The sequence below is a fragment of the Hemitrygon akajei genome, chromosome 23 (assembly GCF_048418815.1).
Source record: "Hemitrygon akajei chromosome 23, sHemAka1.3, whole genome shotgun sequence".
Classification (NCBI taxonomy): Eukaryota; Metazoa; Chordata; class Chondrichthyes; order Myliobatiformes; family Dasyatidae; genus Hemitrygon; species Hemitrygon akajei.
In genome coordinates, this window is record NC_133146.1 from 2,676,783 (window position 1) to 2,687,860 (window position 11,078).

Genomic DNA, 11,078 nt, shown 5'->3' on the forward strand with positions numbered 1-11,078 from the left:
TATCGAACCTGCCTCTACCACTTCTGCTGGAAGCTCGTTCCACACAACTACCACTCTCTGAGTAAAGAAATGCCCCCTCATGTTACCCCTAAACTTTTGCCCCCTAACTCTCAACTCATGCCCTCTTATTTGAATTTCCCCTACTATACCTATCCAATTTTTTTTGGGGGGGTAGGGGGTAGGTTTCATGGGTTGATCAGCTTGGAGTAATAACTATTTTTAAGCCTAGTGGTCATAGCATGGATTCTACATAGCCGTCACATATTGTTGGCCTTTATCCGGCACCTTTCTGCATATTGATTTTTGATGATGAGCAGGTTGCTGGTTATTGTGAAGTTTTAACTACATGTTGTGAAGCCATCCTATCCACTGCAGTGCAGTTTCCGTTCCACACAGCAATGCAGATGTTAGAATACTCCCAACTGCAGATCTCTAGAAGGTTGTGAATATTAAGGTGCATGGTCCAGCTCTCTTCAGCCTCCTCAGAAACTAGAGGCATTGGCGACCTTCTACCACCAAATACATCTTTTCATCCACACCAATTTCCACTTTCTGCAGGGATTGCTCCCTCCGTTATTCCCTTATCCATTCATCATTCCCCATTTATCTCCCTCCTGGCACTTCCCTACAAGCAGCAGAAATGTTACACATGCCTATTCACCTCCTTCCTCACCTCCATTCAGAGCCAAATACTGCCCTTCCAGGTGAGGCAACATTTCATCTACTGTATGCATTGCTCCCAGTACGGCCTCCTCTACATTAGTGAGACACAACATAGCTTAGAGGACCGCTTTGTCAGGGATCTCCACTCCATCTCAGTGGCCAACTGTTTTAATGCCTATCCTCATTGCCGTTCAAACATGTTGGTCCATGACCTCCTCTTCTGCCATGATAAGATCACTCTCTAGCTAGAGCAACACTGCATGTTCCATTTAGGAAGCCACCAACCTGGAATGTCAACTGTTTATTCATTTCCATGGCTGCTGCGTGATCTGCAGGGCTTCTCCTGCTTTTTTTGTGTGTTGTTTTGGATTTCCAGCATCTACACAATATCTTGTGTTCCCTGACCATGGAGCAGGTGTATCTTCACAATATCTTGTGTTCCCTGACCGTGGAGGGTGTGTATCTGCACAATATCTTGTGTTCCCTGACCATGGAGGGTGTGTATCTGCACAATACCTTGTGTTCCCTGACCGTGGAGGGTGTGTATCTGCACAATATCTTGTGTTCCCTGACCGTGGAGGGTGTGTATCTGCACAATATCTTGTGTTCCCTGACCGTGGAGGGTGTGTATCTGCACAATATCTTGTGTTCCCTGACCGTGGAGGGTGTGTATCTGCACAATATCTTGTGTTCCCTGACCATGGAGGGTGTGTATCTGCACAATATCTTGTGTTCCCTGACCGTGGAGGGTGTGTATCTGCACAATATCTTGTGTTCCCTGACTGTGAAGGGTATGTATCTGCACAATATCTTGTGTTTCCTGACCGTGAAGGGTGTGTATCTGCACGGTATTTTGTGTTCCCTGACCATGGAGGTTGTGTATCTGCACGGTATTTTGTGTTCCCTGACTGAGGAGTGAGTATTCTGAGTCATATAAGAGTTCAGTGTGAGATGTGCACTTCCAGAAGTTTGAAACTGCTCACAGTTCCCACTGCTGTGCCACTGATTTGAAGGAGTAGCACTGCCAGCACAAACTCTAAGTAAACACTTTGGCCTTCAGAAGACCATTAGCCAGAAGCAGAATGAGGCCATTCAGCCCATCGACTATCTCCACCTTTCCATCGTGGCTGTCCTTTCCCCGTAACCTCTGATGCCCTGACTAATCAAGAACCTATCAACCTTCACTTTAAATATTCTCAATGATTTGGCCTCCACAGCTGCTGTGGCAATGAATTCCACAGAATCACCGCCTTCTGGCTAAAGAAATTCCTTTTTATCTGGACATCCCTCTATTCTGGTCCTAGACTCATCTACTTTAGGAAACATCCTCTCCACATCCACTCTATCTAGGACATGCAACATTCAATCAGTTTCTCATTTGACTAAACTTCAGCAAGTACAGGCCCAATTCATCATGTGAACTGTAGCAGTTCCCTTTAAGTGAAACTCAATCACCAACTATATCAGCCTATTGCAGTCTGTCTTCTGCAGCTTTTCCCCAACCACAAATTATCACTCAACAGATCTGAATCCTCACTAGCAACAAGCTTCCGTTCTAGGCCACTCCTAAAGATGGAAAAAGAATGTATATTTAAAAATAACTGCTATGAATAAGTGACAGAATTGGTAGAGCCACTGCCTTCCATCTCCAAGGACTTGAGTTCAGTCCCCATCCTTGGTGTAGTCTGTGCTTGTTCTCCCCACAACTGTGTGGATTTCCCCTGCTGCTCCAGTTACTACCAACGTTCCAAAGGTGTGCACCTCAGTGAACCTTGGACGGCCTTGATGGGAACATGAAGAGAGTAAAATAGTGGGATTGGTGTAAATGCCCAACTGATGGTGAGCAAAAGGCCTGATTCATTACTGTCTCTCTGTGATCAAGACTAAAATGTTACAGATTTTAGCCTTCGACATAGCTACCATACTCCACACAAGTACTTCAAAATCAGGTTTATTATCACTGACATACTGTATGATGTGAAATTTGTTGTTTTGTGGCAAGACTTAAAAATTACTATAAAAATAAATAAGAGGAATAATGAGGTAGTATTCATGGGTTTATGGACTGTTCAGAATTTGTTGATGGAAGGAAAGTATTTGTGCCTTAAACACAGAGTGTAGGTGTGCAGGCTCCTGTACCTCCTGTCCAGTGGTAGTAACACGTCCCAATGCTGTCTGTCATTTGATACAACATTCTTGGGGCACTGTCTTTTGACGACGCTGTTGATGGTAGGGAGGGTAATGCAAGTGAAGGGACTGGCTGAGTCCACAGCCCTCTGCAGTTTGTTTCCATCCTACCCGTTGAAGCTTCCATAACAGGCAGGCAGAATGCTTTCCACCATCCACTTCAATGAGTTATAGCTGGTGGCACCTTCTTTGTGATTGCATCAGTGTGTCGGGCCCCAGGCAGATCCTCCAATATCGACTTCACTATGGGCATGTGACTGTCAGAAATGGAAAAGTAATTGAGCCCTCCAGTACTGCAATGTGCTGTGCTATTTATGACTGGGTCACAGTTAGAGCTGGAAAATTGCCTCCTTTGTGGTATCTAATCCTGGGCATGATTTGTTTTACAATAATAAGTTAATCAGAATTTAACAGGACAGTTCCGTTATTAAGATTCCAAGAATTTATGTCTAGTGAGTAATTATAATGGAAGAAATAATCACAACGCTCCAGTGTATCAATATTTTGAATTATGCATCCACATTCTTCATACAGTTCAGAGACTGCATTACTTTTGAATCCAACCTTGGACAACTATAATGACTTCGACTGATTTAACTTCTGTAAATGTGAGGCTGCACAGAGCCAGCCTTTGACTTAATTATAAACTAATCAGCATTTTGAAAGAAACTGCATTTACTTCCTGAGGACATTCCAAAGCAATTAAAAGTGTTGAGGGGTAGATACTGTTAAAGTTTAACAGCTGCAAAGTATCAGATGCTGTCTATCGTATGGCTAGTGACTCACCTCCTGATCTTCTCAAAGTCTTTCTGTCAGGAGTCGGGAGGGTGATGAAATACTCCACATACCTAACATCAGGACAAAGCAATCTGCTTAATCCCCACCCCAGTAGTAAACCCTAAACATTCAAAGTTCAAAGCTCATTTATTATCAAAACATTTGCCTTCCCCACAGACAGCCACAATACAATGAAAACCATGGAACCCATTCAAACAGATCAACTCCATTTCTCACCAATCTTGCATGCATCTATCCAGGAGTCTCTTAAAAGAGCCTATCATATCCACCTCCACCAGTCGCCGGCAGCCTATTCCACACACTCACCACTCTCTGCATAAAAATCTTACCTCTGACATCTCCTCTGTACCCATTTCCAAGCTCATTAAAACTGTACCCTCTCATGTTAGCCATTTCAGCCTCTGATCATCTTATACACCTCTATCAGGTCACCTCTCATCCTCCGTCACTTCAAGGAGAAAAGAACAATTTCACTCAACCTATTCTCATAAGGCATGCTCCCTAATCCAGGCAACATCCCTGTAAATCTGCTCTGCACCCTTTCTATGGTTTTCACATCCTTCTGGTAGCGAGGTGACTAGAACTGAGCACAGTATTCCAAGTGGGTCTGACCAGGATCCTACATTGCTGCAACATTACCTCTCAGTTCTTAAACTCAATCCCATGGTTGATGAAGGCCAATGCACCACTTCTCAGCCCAGTTTTGCATCCTATCAATGTCCCACTGTAACCTCTGACAGCCCTCCACACTATCCACAACCTTTGTGTCACCAACAAATTTACTAACCCCTCCACTTCCTTATCCAGGTCACTTACAAAAATCATGAAGAGTAGGGGTCCCAGATCGGATCCCTGAGGCACACCACTGGTCACCAACCTCCATGAGGAATATGACCTGTCTACAACCACTCTTTGCCTTCTGTGGGCAAGCCATTTTTGAGTCCACAAAGCAAGGTCCCCTTGGATCCCATGCCTCCTTACTTTCTCAATAAGCCTTGCATGGGTACCTTATCAAATGCCTTGCTGAAATCCACATACACTATATCCCCTCAATGTGTTTACTCACATCCTCAAAAAATTCAAGGAGGCTCGTAAGGCATGACCTGCCTTTGACAAAGCCATGCTGACTATTCCTAATCATAGTATGCCTCTCCAAATGTTCATAAATCCTGCCTCTCAGGATCTTCTCCATCGATTTACCAACCACTGAAGTAAGACTCACTGGTCTATAATTTCCTAGGCTATCTCTACTCCCTTTCTTGAATAAAGGAACAACATCTGCAACCAGCCAATCCTTGTTTCCCCACAGTACCCTGGGGTACATCTCATCTGGTCCCCGAGACTTACCCAACTTGATGTTTTCCAAAAGTTCCAGCACATCCTCTTTCTTAATGTCTATATGCTCAAGCTTTTCAGTCTGCTGTAAGTCATCCCTACAATTGCCAAGATCCTTTTCCATAGTGAATACTGAAGCAAAGTATTCATTAAGTATCTCTGTTATCTCCTCTGGTTCCATACACACTTTTCCACTGTCACACTTGATTGGCCCTAATCTCTCATGTCTTATCCTCTTGCTCTTCACATAATGTCAGGAACGGGGGCCGGATGGACCCAAACGCAGGACGCAGACACTGAAGTACTAGGGAAGGACAGGATGGAGATGCCATGGTACACAAGGGTTAATGCTGGCGGAAGGATCCCAGAGTTCAGACGAGGCAGGCAGGCAGATTCCTCATGGCGGGCTGCAGGGATCCCAGGCAGGGCCACCTCCCAGGCAGAAAACACAGAGGCCTGGGCTAGTAGCAGACACCTGGGCAGGTGCAGGGCACAACCCTTAGGGAGCAATAGGTGGAAGGGGCAGAACCCCAGCCAGGCAGCGGCAGTCCAGCCAGACCTGCCCAACAGAAGCAAGGGGTAGGAAGGAGCAGAACATCCGCCGGGCAGCAGCAGTCTGGCCAGACCCACCCAACAGAAGCAACGGGTAGGAAGGGGCAGAACCCCCGCCAGGCAGCAGCAGTCCAGCCAAATCCACCCAACAGAGGCAACAGGTAGGAAGCTGGGTCCAGGGTAAGCAGCAAAACTACAGTGATCCACCAGGTACATCAGTAAATTGGGAAAGGCAACCAACTGCATGGCAGCACAAGCAAGGAGAATAAGGCAGAACAGCAGGACCAGCGCACAGGAGAGAAGCAAAGGAACAAGACCAACCTGATAGAGCATATACAGAACAGTCCAGCAACCCGGGCACAGCAGGGCAGCAACCAGGGTAGGACAGAATTCCAAGAAGGGTGGCAACCAGGACAGAACAAAACAACCACCCATCTGGTCTCTGTCCCACGGCCCCTTATAAACACCTGCAGCCAAATTGGTCACAGGTGTGCCTCCTTGATCCAGGCTGATCTTAACAGGCTCAAAGGGGCTGGGAGGGACAGCTGCAATACCCGGAGTCCAGAGCACTCGGACTGGATCAAGACCCTGAACGCAGATTCCGGACCGGACCGGACCCTGACACATAACTTGTAGAATGTCTTGGGGTTTCCCTTAATCTTGTTCTCCAAATCTTTCTCATGGCCCCTTCTGGCTCTCCTAATTTAATTCTTAAAATCCTTCCTGCTAGCCTTATAATCTTCTAGATCTCTATCATTACCTAGTTTTTTGAACCTTTCGTAAGCTTTTCTTTTCTTCTTGACTAGATTTTCAACAGCCTTTGTACACCATGGTTTCTGTACCCTACCATCTTTTCCCTGTCTCATTGGAATGTACCAATACAGAACTCCACACAAATACCCCCTGATCATTTGCCACATTTCTGCTGTACATTTTCCTGAGAACATCTGTTCCCAATTTACGCTTCCAGGTTCCTGTCTGAATGCCTCATATTTCCCCTTACTCCAATTAAATGTTTCCCTAACTTGTCTGTTCCTATCCATCTCCAATGCTATGGTAAAGGAGTTAGAATTGTGATCACTATCTACAAAATGCTCTCCCACTGAGAGATCTGACATCTGACCAGGTTCATTTCCCAATACCAGATCAAGTACAGCCTCTCCTCTTGTAGGCTTATCTACATATTGTTTCAGCAAACCTTACTGAACACACCTAACAAACTCCAACCCATCTGAACCCCTTGCCAATCAATATTTGGGAAATTAAAATCTCCCACCACAACAACCCTGTTATTATTACACCTTTCCAGATTCTGTCTCCCTATCTGCTCCTCGATGTCCCTGTTACTATTGGGTGGTCTATAAAAAGACCCAGTAGAGTTATTGACCCTTTCCTGTTCCTAACTTCCACCCACAGAGACTCTGTAGACAATCTATCCATGACTTCCTCCTTTTCTGCAGCCATGACACTATCTCTGATCAACAGTGCCACCTCTTTTGCCTCCCTTCCTATCCTTTCTGAAACATCTAAAGCAGGGGTGGCCAACCTTTTACATTCCATACGTCAATTTTTTCACGCACGAGTTCAGATGCACCATACAGCTCTTGTACCCCCATTCAATTCTTGTAAAAATATGTTAATATAGACATATTTAGCATTTTTACATGATATATTGATTTAATATAAAAACAAGATAAACATTACTTACTTTAATGAGACTTTTGAGTCTGTTTTGATTTTGCCAAGCTTTTCATGTTTGGAGTTAAATTACTTACTGAGAGCAGAGAGAATTCTTCAAATTTGAATCAGTCAATCACGACCTCGTTTTGTTTTTAATCAATTTCATGGTTGAAAATGTTTGTTCAAAACTGTATATCGTTCTGAAATGATAGATATAACTAAGCAAATTTTCTTAGTTCTGGAAAATGTTCACAGGGTAATGATCACCAGAAATTAATCATATGAGAAGCAATTGGGACTGAGGGAAGCTCATCAAATTTCATGTTCAATAATGAATTTGTTTTCAAGTCAATAAGTTCCATTTGTATGTTACTAAGCACCTTCATGATTTTTTGTTCATGAAGTGAAAATGGGTTTATAAAATATGCCATCTTCTTCCTTAGCAAAATCATGAAAACGACTTTCAAATGACTCTTGCAATAACCTGATTTTTTCAATATATTTTGTTCATTGACTTTGCTCTTTTAAGTGCGGAAACTGGCTCAAATTCTCATTTTCTAACTGAGAGACGAACAGTTTTAACTTCATCTTGAATGCATTGATATCATTTACTAAGCTAGGAAACAATTTGTTCTTGCCCTGGAGTTTCAAATTTAGATCATTGAGATGGCTGGTAACATCAACTAAAAATGCTAAATCAAATAGCCAATTGTTAGCACATAAAAGGGCTCTTTCCTCAGGCAGCTCATTTCTCTCTTTTAGAAAGTTATGAACAGTATTTTTCAGTTTCCAAAATCTACTCAGAACCTGTCCTCTAGAAACGAGATCACCATATTCCAAATCTAACACTTCACAATATTCTTTGAATTCTCGTCTGTTTAACCCTCTTGCTCTAATTTTATTCACGTATTTCACAACCAGTAACATAACATGCTGCAAGTTTAAAGTTTTTCCGCACAGTGACTCTTGGTGTATAATGCAGTGATATTTTAGTAGAGGATGACCTAGAAAGTTTTCAAGCAAAGTTGTAGTCCCAGTGGCTTTACCTATCATTGACGGCATTCCGAGAGTACAATCACCAATGAGTTTACTAGCATCTAGTTGTAGATTTTCTAGGCATGATTTTATATTGTCAAATATGTCTGATCCTCTTGTTTTTCCATGAAGCGACTCAAGACTGTTAAGTTCTTCAAAGATGCTAAAATTATCATCAATTCCTCTTATAAAAACACTTAACTGGGCTACATCACGTATATCAGCAGATACATCAAAGCTAAAGAAAAGAAAGTACACGCATAGACAAGGTCTTTCAGTTGCTCAGATACATCATGACAGAGTTCTTCGGTGCGTCTCGTAACGGTTTGCTTTGACAGAGCAATTTCCTTTACTTCCCTTTCAATATTTTTATCACTAAGACATCTTGCAAATATTTGGAGACAAGGCTTAACAATTTTTTTCCATCAGAGAAAGATTTCTGTTTTTTGGCCAACGTTAAAGCAATTTCGTAGGATGCTTCTGTCTTCACCGAACTTTCACAACTTCTTTTAACAAATTTTCTTTTGCTCATTTTCTTTTGCACTCTCATGGGTAACTGAATGTAAAAACAAGGCTTAATTTTTGAAAAAGTACAAAAGGATGAACAAAGCACAACTCCGTAGCGCATGAGTGTCAGTTGTAAACTGACTGGAAAAAACCTGCGACGCACCACTGGTGCAGACGCCTGGCGCCTCAGGGTCAAACAAGTATCAAACGTGTATTGAACAGTTATGGAACGACTGCAGAACAAAAGTCCTTCTTTCCTAGTTTGACTCATTGAACATTTTTGAAAAATTGAAAACAGATTAATGTGAAAGAAGATAACATTCACCAAAAGATGTGCACGAAATAATAAAATTGCTAAAAATAATTGCTAAGTCTAAGCTACTTGAATTCCTGTTATAGATTTTTTTTCTACAAATCAGTTTTTGGTTAATACTTTTTGCACAAGTAAGCTTACTTTTTTATTATTATCACTGGGATGCAATGCGCCACTTTTGGCACATGCGCCATAGGTTGGCCATCCCTGATCTAAAGCCTTGCACTCTAAGTAATCATTCCTGCCCTTGAGCCATCCAAGTCTCTGTAATGGCCACAACATCATACGAGGGTAATTGATAAGTTTGTGGCCTAAGGTAGGAGGAGTCAATTGTAGAAAACATAGCACATTTATTTTTCAACACGCAGAAAGTTTGAAGTTAATTATTCATCTCTTTCTACCTTAGGCCACGAAGTTATCAATCACCCCTGATTAGTTATTAACTGATAAGTTATTCAAACTTTTTGCATAATCACTCAAAGAGTTGAACTGCATGTGCATGTAATGAGAGCTGTATAACTCATCTCCTTCTACCTTAGGCCACAAATTTATCAATCACCCATGCTGTGGACACTTTCTGGAGGTCCAAGATCCATATGCTCCACGACCGCTGGACTAAGTGTGTAAATGTAGGAGGGGACTATGTTGAAATATAAATGTGCCAGGTTTTCTAAAATTCACTCCTTCTACTTTAGGCCATGAACCTATCACTCACCCCTCGTAGGTCCAAGTATTGATCCACGCTCTAAGCTCATTTGCTTTGTTCATAATACTCATTGCATTAAAATAGATACATCTCAAGCCATCGGTCTGAGCGCATCCCTTCTCTATCACCTGCCTATCCTCCCTCTCGCAATGTCTACAAGCTTTCTCTATTTGTGAGCCAACCGCCTCTTCCCCAGTCTCTTCAGTTTGGTTCCCACCCCCCAGCAATTCTAGTTTAAACTCTCCCCAATAGCCATAGCAAACCTTCCTATCAGGATATTGGTCCCCCTCGGATTGAAGTGCAACCCATCCTTTTCACACAGGTCATGCCTGCCCCAAAACAGTTCCCAGTAATCCAGAAATCAGAATCCCTGCCCCCTCAAATTCCTCAGCCACACATTTATCCTCCACCTCATTCTATTCCTATACTCATTGTCACTTGGCACTGGCAGTAACCCCGAGATTACTACTTTTAGAACATAGAACATAGAACAGTACAGCACAGTACAGGCCCTTTGGCCCACAATGTTGTACCCACCCTCAAACCCTGCCTCCCATATAACCCCCCACCTTAAATTCCTCCATATGCCTGTCTAGTAGTCTCTTAAACTTCACTAGTGTATCTGCCTCCACCACTGACTCAGGCAGTACATTCCATGCACCAACCACTCTCTGAGTGAAAAACCTTCCTCTAATATCCCCCTTGAACTTCCCTCCCCTTACCTTAAAGCCATGTCCTCTTGTACTGAGCAGTGGTGCCCTGGGGAAGAGGCACTGGCTGTCCACTCTGTCTATTCCTCTAAATATCTTGTATACCTCTATCATGTCTCCTCTCATCCTCCTTCTTGCCAAAGAGTAAAGCCCTAGCTCCCTTAATCTCTGATCATAATCCATACTCTCTAAACCAGGCAGCATCCTGGTAAATCTCCTCTGTACCCTTTCCAATGCTTCCACATCCTTCCTATAGTGAGGCAACCAGAACTGGACACAGTACTTTAAGTGTGGCCTAACTAGAGTTTTATAGAGCTGCATCATTACATCGCGTCTCTTAAACTCGATCCCTCGACTTATGAAAGCTAACACCCCATAAGCTTTCTTAACTACCCTATCTACCTGTGAGGCAACTTTCAGGGATCTGTGGACACGTATCCCCAGATCCCTCTACTCCTCCACACTGCCAAGTATCCTGCCATTTACTTTGTACTCTGCCTTGGAGTTTGTCCTTCCAAAGTGTACCACCTCACAATTCTCCGGGTTGAACTCCATCTGCCACTTCTCCGCCTACTTCTGCATCCTATCAATG